General features: G+C 31.6%; 1 protein-coding gene across 2 annotated transcripts in view; it reads left to right on the top strand.

Moving 5' to 3' along the window:
• PDE4A (phosphodiesterase 4A) overlaps positions 1-14,278 on the top strand; it is a 1,515,730-nt gene that overhangs the window by 959,663 nt on the left and 541,789 nt on the right. The window lies entirely within an intron of this gene.

Genomic DNA, 14,278 nt, shown 5'->3' with positions numbered 1-14,278 from the left:
ACTGCATGGTATGTTGATGACATGTGATACTTTAGGTTTTGACATAGAGGGTTATAAGACATTCAGAAATTGTAGGAATGGTAAGAATCACATAGATTCTGTATTATGTGTGTGTAATTAATATATATATATATATATATATATATATATATATATATATATATATATATATATATTTTAGCAAGAGAGAGAGAGCTAGGTGCCAGACCAGTGAATTTCAGTTTATGTTACAAACTTGTTAAGCTTGTAGCAGTTGAAAATATCAATTTGGAATATTCTAGTAAAATGAATTTGGATTTACAGATCTCCCAGAACTGATAGTAGACCTGCAGATAAGTATTATAGATGTTTGTGTTGGTGACATCCATACTACGAAAGTTAAATTAGCTAAAAATTACAAATTAATGTTTCTGGTGAAAAGGAATGGAAAAGAGTAAAAGCTCTAGGGATAGTTCCCACTCAGAAAGTATAACACTTAACCTTGATAGATAATACTTCTTCAAGAAAAAGGCTCATTATTCGCTATTATATTGTTAAACTTGCTCACATGGTAACCTAATGTAATTAACAGTCCTCCACTGAATTTAACAAACTGTAACTTTATTATGTAAGCTACAAATTTCAACACTTTACTTAAGGAGAATGTTAAACATAATTCTGCTAAAACGAATATATATTTGTGGAAATCAGTTGCTTGGGGTGCTTTCAAGGAATCAATACTTATTTGAAAACAGGTTGCTTTGTTATGAACGTGAAATGTCAGAGCATGTTTGGATAACCTGTTTACCTGATTTAATGAAAAATGAAGATGATTTGTGTAAAATATACTTATCCTGCATTCTCATAGACAAGAGTATTTATATCTCTAAAAAAATTGAAATCTCTGACAAATAGGAGGGACAAGCTTTATTGTATAAGATATTAAGATCATTGCATGATATTCTAGAAATGACCTACTGTATCTTACACAGACATAGAAAAGAAAAAGTAAAAAAAAGGAAACTATTAACAAAGAGCTCGATCCTGTCTGTAATGTTAACAGTAGTAGAATATAGAATGGTAAGAAAGGTAGATGTAATAGTAATGTCCTCATAAGTATGAGAGATATTTGACTAAAGCAGTGTTGTAAATTTTACTGAATCCTTCTGTGTGCCTGTTTTGTGAGCTAGCAAAAAACATTGTAATATTATAACATTTGAGGTCTTAACTCCTACTGAAAGCTTCTTAGATGCTCAAGGCCGCAGGTTAATTCAAAAGCAGATCACATTAAGCTGTGGATAGCAAAGTTTTCTTCTAGTTGAGAAACTGAAAATCTAGCCAGTTGACTAGTTCTCAGATTAATAAAATGATTTAATGTATCTATTAGTGTTGTTAAATGATGAGACATCTTAACGAGTGCCATAGCCTGACCCTCAGCTTAATAAAATGATTTACTTTATCTAGTCATACTATTAAATTACCCAGTAACTTGAAGAGTGAAATTCTGATTTTGATGTAGAAAACGTGATAGATCTGATGTCATCAATGGATATGTTCTTGTGGGAGATTTATGGCGAGTCTGATAATGGAAAGACTATAGATACTAACTTACAGGACATATTTATGTAGAGCATAAACATGCTTGTAATCATGATATGTCAGTTTGTGTTAAACTAACAGCCTTCTGGAAATGTATCTCTTGTTTCAGATGCAGGTTGGCTGGTTGAGGTCCTCTTTTTTTGGATATGACCAAAGCATTTGATGAAGTTTATCACAGAATACTTCTAGATTACAAAATCCTTCTTGGGAGTTTAGCATCAGTTGGAAGAAAATGACACTTACTGGCATGGATTCAAGCATGGCGAGAGAGCTTTGAGTAGCAGGTCAGGCTTAATAACCAAAAAGGAGGAAATGCTTCCTAACATGTGGACAGGTCTATATCATATGAGCGAATCGCACAAATTGGGAACGCTCATAATATCGAACATATCTGACCTCTAAGTGCTTTTTCTGAGATTGCAGTACAGTGAAGAATGGGATATTTGCCCTTTCCTCACTGTAGTGCGATCTCGGAGTTGGAATGTATAGTTTAGCAGGGGATGTGGGGGGCACAGCCCCCACAATAGGAAGTTTGAGGTCCAGTACGTTTGATATTATTGGCATTTGCAATTTGTATGATTCACTCATATGATATAAACCCCATGTGGACTACCTCAAGGCTTTTTGTTAAATATCTATACAGGATTTTGGATTTCTAAACGTGCAGATGATAGAAAGATAGCAACTGTAATTTCCTAGCCAAAGTCAATGGTTATGACCTGGCCAACTGATAAAAGCTCTTACTAGCAGTAGCACCATTGGGAATGTGCTATAATGATTTTTGGAAAATGAAATACGATTTAATTTTTAGTACTGAATTGCATTTTTGTATTGAATTGAAGTCAGTTTCACATGTAGATCAGTACAAAGAATTAGGAACTGTGACTGACTGTAATTTTTTCGACAACATATCTAACACAGTTTTCACACTTTTTATGGAAGAATCTCAGTGCTGATGCTATAGATTCTTAATATTCTAATTAGGCCAGAAGGTGAATTATATCTTTGTGTAATTCATATGATAATAGTCTAATAAAATAAAGAATTTAGTACAGGTAGACAAAGAAAACTCAAGGAATGGATAATCTTTATTATAAGTATTAATTAAAAACATTAGGACATCTTTTCTCTTTTACAGAAAGAGGTAGGTAATAGTACACAAGTATTTCAAATGTATAGGTACCCATAGATGTTTTATTGTTGTAGTCTAAACAAGAAAGATGAAACTGTAAATTTCAGGAGTGGCAGTACAAAGTTGTAAAATTAAAGTTTATTTGTTTAAGTTTTATTTTACAAGTAAGTGAAATGGACTAGAAGAAACCCTTTTCTGTCATAACCTACTTACAGCAGCACAGTAAAGTCAAGATATCATCGTATAAGATGAAAAGTAAATGTGGAAAAGTCAGAGAAGGTGGCTAGGATGCTGAACTGATAGCTGCACTTCATTTCAGCTCTCTTACCTCAATACAATTCCTGACAGGAATTTTACAAAATAATATTTAATTTGAAGAAATTTTTATTACTAACTTATTTCTAATAACTCTGAGCATCTATAAGAAAAATTTTATTGTCAGAACTTGAATAATTCCTGTCAAATTAATTACTGGAAAATCAGCACCAATATCAGCTTTACAGCATGAGTTATCTAAGGAATACAGCACAAGACTCTTCTCTCAAAAAAGACCTGCAGTCTCTCATTACAAATATACAGGAACTTACAATAAAAATCGACAAGATGGACAATAAAATAGATACTTTTAAAGAAAAGTGCTCACAACAACTGGAACAGCTTTAAGAAATGATTACACAGCAGAAAGGACAGATATCACTTATTGAACAGTCATTAAGTGACATTGACACTAGAGTCCAAATAGAACAACAACAAACTGAATTCTTACTTCAACAGAACACATATTTACTAGAAAAGCTTGATGATATGGAAAATCGAACAAGAAGAAATAATATTAGAATATATGGTCTACCAGAAAAATCTGAAGGGGACAATATGATAAACTTTCTTACCACCTGGATACCAGATGTAACAAAAATACCTGAAGCTCTTTCATATGGTATAGAACGGGCGCATAGATCACTAGCAGCTTCTGGAAATGTTTCTTCTCCGGGTAAGAACAAGCCGAGATCTATAATTGTGAGACTTTTTTCTACACAAGATAAAGATCTTATATTAAGATATGCTTGGGCAAATTCTCCCATCAAGTACAATGATTCATTAATAAGATTTGACAATGATTATTCTACAAAGGTGGTTTCAAAAAGAAAAGAATTTCTACCAATAAAAAAAACCTTGAAGAAAAAGCAACTGAAAGTCCATCTTTTATTCCCAGCAAGACTGAAAGTTTTTCTACCAAATGGAATAAAAATCTTTGAAACAGTAGATTCAGCAATAAAATACCTTACCAACAACAACATCCTAACACATGAAGAATCTATGGACTGGACAATAAGTACACCGAAGAGAAATGCTGAAGTAAATAATTGGAAAACTGTTGAGCAAAAGAAAAAAAAACTAAAGGACAAATAATCTTACATATGTTATATTCTGTAAAAATCTAAATAATAATACTAACAACAAAAGAAAAGTTCTTACTGTCTTCAAGTTACACCAAAACAGGTACTGTTTTCAGTTATATTTTAAATGTCAAAATTAGCATAAATGTAAATACATTTATCTCAAATCACATCAGTATACTAAGCATAATTTAAACATTACTCTATTTTTCATTATTATCCATCTATTATTTTCATATTGTTAATCAGAGTAATCAATGCATAATAATGTTCCCAAATAGTTATTTATTTATTTATTTATTTATTTATTTATTTTCTCTCTTTGTGTTTTGTTGTCTTTATTTTTTCTCTTCTTTTTATAAAATCTTCATTAACTTATAATATTTTAATCAGTATATGTTTATATTGCTTAATAGGTATAGTAATGGCTGCTATATAACTTATTATCAGTTACATCCCTGACAGCATTACTTTTTAAAAGTGTCCCTGTTTGGATAAATGCTAATGCTGGGCGGAAATGTGTTGCTTTTGAAATGAAGTATTTCAGTTTAGATGTATTATAAGTCTACTTTAAATAATCTTAAAAGATGTTCTGCCTTTGACCCATATGCACATACTGATACAGTCCAGTGAAAAAATATGTTTTAAGTGATATTTTGAGGCTATAAGTCAGTGTGTTGTGGCTCCGGACATCCAGAGTTGAAAGATGCTTGTGACTAGCTTAGATATCCTGTTGTCTTTTCTTTTGCAGAGAAATAAGGCATAGCATGTTTAAAATGCAAAGTTTGATAGTTGTGAACACTACTCCACAAACTAGAGTGCTCGCGTGCACACTACATGAGTTTGTCACCAAGTCAGAGAAGGGAAAAGGAAAAAGAAAAAACACATACCTTTTCCCGCTTGGTTCTCGAGACAATTTAACAGCCACAAACATCACTAGAAACTTGAGTTACTTATTGCTTGTCGCATTTACTTGTGTACACCATCCCCTGACTCTTTCTAATTGACGTCTAGTCAGAAAATAAGCTAGGTTCACATTTAAAGATATAGAAACCTAAATTCCTTCTAAGGAAACGTAAATAATATAAAAGGTTCATATAAATATACACAGATATATATTTTTGGAGCACTTTCAGTTTATGGCTACTGATGTCTTCTAGCACCTTGATAGATAAGGACATATATCTGCTTGTCTTTCTGTCAGTTTAGATTTCCAGACATTTTAGCTATCCCTTACTATGTTTTATACAGCAGAGTTTAAAGAGCAGAAATCAATCATCAGCAAATAAAATCACTGCTGTTTTACAAATTCTCTAAAGAAACTAGTAAATGTCAAGCAAATGACAAGTTAATTTTAAGGAAAATTGCCATTTCCCACACTGGTGCTCCTACAAAATACTACTAATGTCCTGTTACCAAAATATGCCCTCAAGTGGACAAATGGGATGCAACAAGAAGGTTAAATGTACATTTAGCAAAACAAACATTTAAATAACAGTTATAATATACTAGATAGAGAAAGTAAAAGCAATAATTATATAAACAACTATAATAAGTAACATAACAACAGTGGATTTAACCCAATGTGTCAATTATACAATATTTATATCCCATATAGCTTTGAACTTTGTCGAAGCATCTGTGTTCTACACACATATTGTATTCAATCTAATTTGAGTATAAGAGGGAGAGACTTAGCCCACACCCTAATTTATTACTAAGTTACCATGCATTATGAACATACATTGTGGCAGGTACTCAACGAGCTATCCATCCTTAGATGGCTCATGCTGTTCCCATTTGCTCATCTGAATAATGGCTGCGGCTGTACTCTTCTTATTATATTACCTGGCTGTGGCTTCAAACTTCTTATAATATTACCTGGCTTTTTACATTATCAAGAATGACACAATACTAGTGTATGCAGGTATATCATGTTACTGTTAGTGTAAACAAAAATGCTTGACAATGCAACTGTAATTCTTAAACCTTTCTGCAGACAAATGTATTGTCTAGCAGTTAAGAGCCTGATTGTTCCTAATCAGCAGACCTGTATTTTCATTTTCCAATATGACTACATGAAACGACGCCATATTAGTCTGCAAGTTTAGTAAGCAGTAAATTCATTGGGGATTAATTCGAGGGGACACTTATATTATAGCTAAAGCACTTGACATTTGATAAATGTATCCTCTCAATGATGCGTTCTATCTAGTCATTAACTATAAAACAACTTTTCTGAGAAATATTGTTGTAACGCCAGTTAATTATTTGAATTAAATATTTCTATATACAGTCATAACGCAATTACCAGGATGAATAATACTCTTGCAGTGCATGGATCACCATAGTTATCCTCTGATGTTAGAGGAAAAACAAGCTTCTTAAACACCTTTTTGACATAATAAAGGTGTTACCCCATAGTTTAAATACATTTTGCCTATTTACTGCAAAATGGGTTAGGAATTTTAACCTGTAACATTTTCATATATAATAGTTTAAATCTTAGCAGCTTCCATTATTTTGATATGTTCTCCAGTATACTTTTATTCAGTCATAAGATTAAATTACTGGTGTTAAGTAAGTCAAAATTATATCTCCAGCACTTATTGTCAGCAGATAAACTCACTGGTTAAGTGTCAGTCTAAGCTGTAAGACTTAATATGTGATATATATAGATGTTTGCTTTAAAAATGTGGTCAAGTGCACTGCAGTTTTACCTCTGTATTGTGTCAGTTTTGATTATACAAAGTCCCTCTGAAAGTTGATAGAAGTGTTAACAACAAAACACTCAATCAAGTAACAACATTATAAGTAGTCTCTTGGATAAGGGAGATGTCTAAATTGTGATCTTGTTGTCTCCAGCCATGGGAATTGTCTTTGAAAAGCTGAAAAATGCAATCAGAGGAACATATTTAATGTCTACTAAAGAAATATTAATATACTTGTACATTGTATTGCATTTCAGTTTATGTTAAACATGAAATATGATGTGGTTTCAGAACTATTCATGTTTTTATTCCAATATGACTTTGCAAATATTAATTTAAACACTGGTTTCGGACTTGAGTAGTCTAAAACAATTGCACAACAATGGTATTGTATTATACAGTAATGTCAGTAAATAGTCTTCAACAGATGTATGAAATATACAGTTATAGATTTTAACATGATGTTTATTAATACCCTAAATTATTTTGAAATGATACTACCTTAATCTAAATATTTGTACCTTTTTGAAAACCGATTAGAAATAAGTATTATTGAATTACAATAAGATGAGTAAAGAATATATGTATATATTTTAGCTGATTAGATTATCTTAATATATTATTCAATTATCTTTATTTAAAAACTAAGAGGATAAGAGAAACTGATCCAAATATTATTTGTGAGGGTAGAAAGTTTGTTTGGTTAGATTCACTAACCAAACAAAGAGGTATATTACCTCATAGCGACAGGGAATGGTTTTTAAGGTTAAGAATTACAAGTTTGGAAGTTCTTCGTTTTTTTTTTTTATTCTATCACTTTGGTGTCACTCAGAAACATGCAAAAATCATACAAGAAAAACTTTTTGAATTCTGTATCCAAGATGGAACTAAGAATAAACAATATTTACATAAACTCGCACATAAAACAAACTCAAAACTAGGAAATGAAATGTTTATCCATAAATGTTAATGGTCTAAATAATAGTAATAAAAGGAGAAGCCTATTCAAGTACATGAACTTACATAAACCACAAATAGCCTTTTTACAAGAGACACACTTATTAGATAGAGATATAAACAACTTAAATATTAATAATTACACAGTACTAATAAACTCTCAATACAAAACAAAAAAAGAGGAGTAGGTATACTACTTCGCAACTCAACTATAACACCTAAAATAATTACTACTCATCAAGATACATCAGGTATGTTTTGTCTAGTTTCAATAGAGTTAAATAAGAGAATCTACATGTTAGGAAATCTATATTGGATCCCAGGACTAGGATTAAAAACAGTTAAACAGCATTTTGAAGAGATAATTTATTTAACTAAGGGTAGCCTGATATTGGCAGGAGACTTCAACTGCATAATGAATGAAAAAGATACAGATTCTAAATCCAAAAGAAGAAAACACCCTATCTCTAAAGCACTATCAAAATTTATAGATACATTGTATTTAAAAGATATAAATGAATTTGCAAAACCAGACTCACTAATCTTCACATTTTATTCTCATAGATATAAAACTAACTCTATAATTGATAGAATATATGTTGCCAATGACCTAATAACAAAAATTGACAAAGTCAAAATCATAACTTGTCCCTTATCTGATCATAATGCCATAGTCTTTGAGATAGAGCTTACACCATTTTATTCAAATCCCATTACTAGGATACCTTCCTATATCACAAAATTGACAGATTTCAAAGAATTCTATGAAGAAACAATCAAAAACTTTCTAGAAATAAATTACACAGAAGATACTTCAGAAATATATAAATACAACAAAATCTCTTTCTTCCACACAAAATAGAACAACTCTGCCCCCAACAAAAAATTCACCGACTGTGAAATAAAGGGCACAAGCAGAAAGTAAATCTCTTTATTTTTTGTTGGGGGCAGAGTTGTTCTATTTCAGAAATATATGTCTGGGATTCATTAAAAGCAGTTACATATGGGAAGATATTATCCTGGTACATAAATAAAAGGAAGTTATGGAATAAAGATATGCTAGACTTACAAAACAAAGCAGATAAATTGAAACTGGAAATACAAAAGGGTAATGCTACTCAAGTTCAAGAACTTACACAAATCAATAAGAAGTATACAGAATTGCTACATCATAAGATTATGATTAACTTAGAAAAGATAAAAATAAACTCATACTCTACTAATTCAGCACACCTGAGATACTTAACTAATGGAACAAAAAAAATAATTAAATCTAAGCAAATAAAATAAATATTTATTCCTAATACTAACAAAAGAGTTACAGAACTAAATGATATTTTAGAAGCATTCAGACTCCAATTTAACATTGATAATTCCATAAATACTCAAGATACACCTACTAAGGATATAAAAAATACTTAGAAAACAATATTCATATTAAATTAACACAAGAACAAATAGACATTATAAACAAACCAATCAATGTGACAGAATTAAAATCACAAATTAAAAAGCTCAAGACAAATAAAGCACCTGGCCCAGACAATATGCTACCAGAAATGTATAAATTAATACCCAATCAAGCCATAGTTTTATTATTAAAAGGATATGATATAGCCAATAAAGATTTGAATATACCACCCTCTTGGAAATATTCATTGATAACCCCAATTATCAAACCAGATAAAGATGAGAAGCAGTGTTCCTCATATAGGCCAATATCATTACTCAATATAGACTATAAGATGTTTATGGCTATATACTCAGATAGGATCAAACACTTTCTTCCTTTCTTAATTCACAAAGATCAAACAGGTTTTATTAAAAGAAGAAATACTTCAGATAATATTAAAAGAATACTAACATTAATAGATTATAGCAAACATAAAGTCCTAGATTTAAATGTAATCTCATTAGATATTAATAAAGCTTTTGATTTGGTTAACTGGAACTTTCTTTCACTAGTTTTAAAAGAATATAACTTTCCTTTTAATTTTAATAATCTTATTCAAATACTGTATGAAAAATCTACTGCATATGTTAAACTGGGTTATATAGATCAGGCCCTATAACAATCAAAAAGGGAACTAAACAAGGTTGCCCTTTATCACCATTGTTATTTGCATTACTCATAGAACCCTTTGCAAATCAAATCAGATCAAACAATAACATAAAGGGCATTTGTATTAATAAAATGTTAAACCTTAAAATCCAACTGCTGATGACATACTATTAACTCTCTCAGATGCAAATGAGTCTTTGAATGCTCTATTTAACTCCATGAATAAATTTCAAAATATTTCAGGCTTAAAGTTTAATGAAAACAAAACTAAAATTATGCCCTGTAATTGTAAAAAAAAAAATAATATAAACAAAAGATTTTCCAAATATATAGTAACAGAAAGTAAATTATTATATCTAGGAATAAATTTACTCAATGAATTAACAGATTCTCTAATATTTAACTATAATAAAATACTAGACAAAATAGAACAAACAATTGGTTACTGGAATAAATATATCTTTTCAACAGCAGACAGATTATATCTTATTAAAATAATTATATTTCCCAAAATATTATACTTAATACAAAATTTTTCATTGCCACCTCCCAAATATATTATTCAAAGATATAATAAACTAATTTTAAATTTTCTATGGTTTCCAAATAAACCCCGTATAGCCTTAAATAAACATTTGCCAGATTGTGAAGATAGTGGAATTAATTTACCAGATATTGATTTATATATTACCTCATCTGTTATTAAAAACATAATACTATGGTTAAATAATTCATACACACCTATATGGAAACAAACCCATGAGCAGATTTACATAGAAATCAATTATAATCACATACAAGACAACTTAACAGTAATACCATCACCCCTTATATGGATGTTAAAAGATTATATTTTAGAAGAAAGGAATAATATTAATAAATTGCCATCAAACTATATAAGCTGTACACTTTCAGTGTTCAAAACATATATAAACAAAATACCAAATATTAATTCTTGGATTTTTCTTATTTTCCCTATAGCTTTTACACCAAATATTCTAGATACATTCCAAATATCTAAAATAAATATACTTAAAGAAGAAACATTACTCTTTTGGCATCAACTTATAGAGAAAGGGAAAATTCTAACAAAGGAACAGATAATTTATAATTATAATATAAATAAAGACAATTGGCTGTTTTTACAAAATCTAAGGCATTTTCTTATAAATAAAATAGAACAAATGCAACCTTCAGTTAGACATGAAGCTCCAAAACTCATTGAATACCTTCTTCTTATCACAAAACAGCCTTATCAGGGTACAGGTTATGTGTCTAATATCTATAAAATTGTTAAAAAAACAAAACACTATCATGAAAAATCATACTGGGATTATTATACTTTAATAAACAACCATCTTCCAGTGGAAGAAGAAAAAAGTAATATTCTAAAATCTTCCAAATTTTCTACATTATCAAAATACTGGCAATTATTCACTTGGAGATATCTACACAGAAGTTTCTATACACCACATAGGTTAGCCAAAATGTATTCTATTGAAGATCAATGCTGGAGATGCCATACCAAGATAAAAACAGACTAGCAGCATGTTTTTATGAATGTATTTGTCTCAATATGTACTGGAAATCCATTAACAATTTTTTCAGACTGTTTATAATGATAATTTTCAATTAACAAAGTCTTTAATTTTATTCAACTCTCCTATTCCAAACTGTGTACCAAAAATAGACACTAAAATCCTATGGTCGCTATTGGCAATTTCACGTAAAGCATAACTATACACTGGAAAAATGAGGCTTCGCCTACGTTCAAGGAATTTGAGACTTCAACAACAACAGTTGCTCACATGGAAATATTAACAGTGAAGAACAGAACTAAAAGATCTACTTCTTACCATTACTCTTGGATGAAAGTACTGGAAATACTCGAAAAGATCGAAGAAGATATATCATCTAATGTTTCTAACTTTATATAATATAGAATTTCAATGTTATTTGCATTCACACCAATGTAAATAGTTATATAATGGTTTGAAGTTAGTAATGTTTTAGAATTGTAAATATGTTATTTATCTTTATTTCATGTAATGTTTAAGACATCTTATTTGAAATAATAAAAAAAAATATTTAGTGAAAAGTCAAAGAAGGAGAAGAAACTGAAGTAAGAAAATGTGGGTTAGTCCCGAGCCATGTGGGCTTGCTTAGTTACATTTATCAAGTTAATAGCTAGATACAAAGTTCTCAAACCAAGTGCAGACACAATGCAGCATTATCATTAATGTATACATGTTATGTTATAGCGCCAAAGGAGCGATATCTAACCTTCTCCTTCATCTAGATTTTGAGTTGGAGTATAAAGGAAGTCAGCTTATTCAGTTGTATTAGTTCAGTTGGTAGGGTTTACTAGATTACAGAAGCTCTTATAGGGAAAGAGATGATGAGGTAATTTAATGGGTGAAGATGGACAAGTGGCAATTAAAGTATGGTGCTGATGATAAGTGAGAAACACAGGTTAATAGGTGGCCATCTTGTTTCATGTCAAACAGTGTTGCTGCCTCCTTGGGATTACAGCAATGAAACTGAAATGGTATTCTCCAGAGACTAAAGTTTTTGTAAATTATGAGATGAAGTAGCACCTATGACAAGTAGTCCATATTAAGGGGTAGACAGCAGTACACCTTTATCTATAAAACGTTTAGACGTTTTGGCCAATAACTTAGAGACATACTAACAAGAATGATGCAAACCTAATATTCTTCCAGTTAATTTCTGCATGTGGTGGAGTTTGTGTTTAGTAAAGGATCATGTCAGACTCCAAAGTACTTTTAGATAAGGACATTTTCTAATGGCATATCATCAGTCCATTGTGATGCTCTAGTCATTACTAATTATGCACTTTTAAGTGCCAGGCCCTATGCTTTTTATTTTGCTGAGATTGACTGGAATCTGGCAGTTGACTTTGATAAGCAATGTAGTTTACCATCAGGACACTAAATATATCTGGATTGTTAACATGGAGCCAGGCTTAAAAGGAGGCATATGTAAGAGGTGATAAAATAAGTGTGGACAACTGTATAAGTAGATTAGCAGAATATGTGATTTGTGGAATTATGAACTGTATTGAGGACTTAAAAGATAACAATTTCATAATTAAACCACTATTTACAAAAAAGTAATTTTGTCGACTTGGAGAGTTAAGTAGCGGAACTGCCAGTAACAGGAAGTGACCTCACAGCTCCCTCGGTTTCCTTAACCGTGGTAGAAGTAGGATGGACAGGCTAATTGAAACCACCTCTTATCAAAGGCAAAGAATAAGTCTTTTGTACCAGAATCTACAGCATTAGTATGCAACAATTATAGCAATGTTTATCAAATTGCTCTTCATTATTTCACGACATTTCAAATTTGATCTGTCATGTTTCATCCCATTGAATCATTGGAATATGCACTGCCATATGTCCTGAAAGTGTGTGTGTATGAGGGGGCTCCTCCTCTTCTAATTATCTGTGGTCAATAAATCAGGACTACTCCATTTCAAGTTGAATAAAATCACTCAACTCTTTAAACTGCAACCTGTGAAATAATTACTATCATAATAAGAGGCTAATCTAAAGAGCACTTTTGCTTGCACTAAAGCTGAAGAACCTGGAGCCTACCTAGGAGCAGGCAGGTAAGCGAGATATACCAATGCAGTTTATATGGGCAGTTAATGAGAGCACGAGTATACCCCTGTAAAGATTACATGTAATATGGAGAAATATAATGCAGTACACACCAACGCAGAATGAGGCTAAAAAGTATGTAGGTTTGTCCAGGCAGAAAGGAGATGTGCAGGCAGGTCCCCATCTAAGTGCAGGTAACAGTGAAGGCAATTTAATCCAGGCAGTAGTAATGACAACTACAGGCAGGTCCTTATTTAGCCACACATAACAACAAAGACATTATGAACTAGTAATGAGACAAATACAAGCAAGCCATGGTCTTACTGCAGAAATCAGGAAACAGGTTGAGGTTTGGAGGAAAACAGCCGCATCCATTTCCTGTACCATGTGTCAGCACCCATATAACCCCAGCAGTCAACAAGCCTAACTCCATGAGTACGTGAAGTATGAAAGTGGGTGGTGAGATTACAGTATTTGTTATAAGGAGAGCAGTGGTATCCAGACCAGAAAAAAAAAAAACAGAAGCAAGCCGATATATAAGATGTTCATCATGTTTCACTGTTGCAATCATTACAATTGGGTTAACCTGCTGGCAGGCTACCTGCAGTCGGCCTGAATTCCAAAGTCTAGGTCCGGCGTTGGTTACTGTCGCCTCCTCCCTGACGTCAGTGTGCCAGGGGTATAAAAGATGCAGCCGACACCATTTTCTTCAGTCTTTCTTGCAGCGCGGTGCCCGAAGCAAAAGCAGTTTGCAAGTGCCAGTCGGCCGACTCCTGAGATTTTCAAGCTCGAATTTCAGATCCGAAGTCTTCTTTAAA

This window comes from Protopterus annectens, chromosome 9.part0 (assembly GCF_019279795.1).
Source record: "Protopterus annectens isolate FY-2018-M chromosome 9.part0, PAN1.0, whole genome shotgun sequence".
Taxonomy (NCBI): Eukaryota; Metazoa; Chordata; order Ceratodontiformes; family Protopteridae; genus Protopterus; species Protopterus annectens.
Note: the sequence above shows the minus strand (reverse complement) of the source record. Positions and strands in the feature narration are given on the sequence as shown.